We start from the raw sequence: 953 nt of genomic DNA, 5'->3' as shown, positions 1-953 counted from the left end.
ATGGCTTGGGGTTTATCGCTCTCTGGGAGACACCTGAGGTTCAAACACTTGGAATATACTTGCGAGGGGAGTAACTAAGCCAGGACTTTAACAGAACCTGGGCAGGAAAACTTCCCGACCTCTAACCTGCCCCTTCGCGCCTACGTTGTGTGCACAGACAACTCTCCGGGCACACCCCGGTTGTTCCAGCTCTAAAGCAAGTGCTAATGCTGCTTCACCAAGTGCCAAGAGCAGCCCCGGTGTTTTGCTCCTAAACCACTCTCCACCAGGAACCTCCAGTTCCTTCAGGCGTAGTTGTTCAGAGAATCCAGACAAGAAGGTGACAAATCCTATTCCTTCGGAAGAAAAGTCAGGGATACGTCCTCGAGTGCAGAAACTGAGTTTGCCTTTGACTACAGTCTTGACCCTTCAGCGCCCAGATATATCTGAACGTTCCAGCCAACACCAGAAAAAAAATATAATCACTGCTGTAAGGAGCTAAAGGTGAAGGTTCATCAAATACAAGCAAACAGGAACTTCTCCAGCAACACCACAGTACTTCTGCAGATATGTTTACGTACTCTCATGCCTGGCTTTTTAAGTTACAGTTTTCAAAGACTCCCTGTTCTGAGCTGAGGATTAGCTTACTTGATCCTGTTGCTAACGTTTACGTAGCATTTGGGTTTTAGCTTAATACTTTTCCTACGGATCCACTTTAGCAGAGACCGAGAGCAGGCACTAATGGCTTAATTTGTGAAGGGGTGCGGAAAGGGCCGTGCAAAAGCAAAACTTGTACCCATTAGTTATGTCTGTTCTTTGCTAGCCGAGACCCCTCGGCAGAGGCAAAGCACCTGTTTTGCAAAGGAGCCGATACACTCGATCTTAATTTTCGCTTCAGCCTTTTCCTTTTGCAGCCCCAGTATTTGTTCTCCGTGCTTCCCAAAACATGTGTCTCCACTTGAGAGTGCTGGTCC

The sequence above is a fragment of the Dromaius novaehollandiae genome, chromosome 12 (assembly GCF_036370855.1).
Source record: "Dromaius novaehollandiae isolate bDroNov1 chromosome 12, bDroNov1.hap1, whole genome shotgun sequence".
Lineage (NCBI taxonomy): Eukaryota > Metazoa > Chordata > Aves > Casuariiformes > Dromaiidae > Dromaius > Dromaius novaehollandiae.
Note: the sequence above shows the minus strand (reverse complement) of the source record.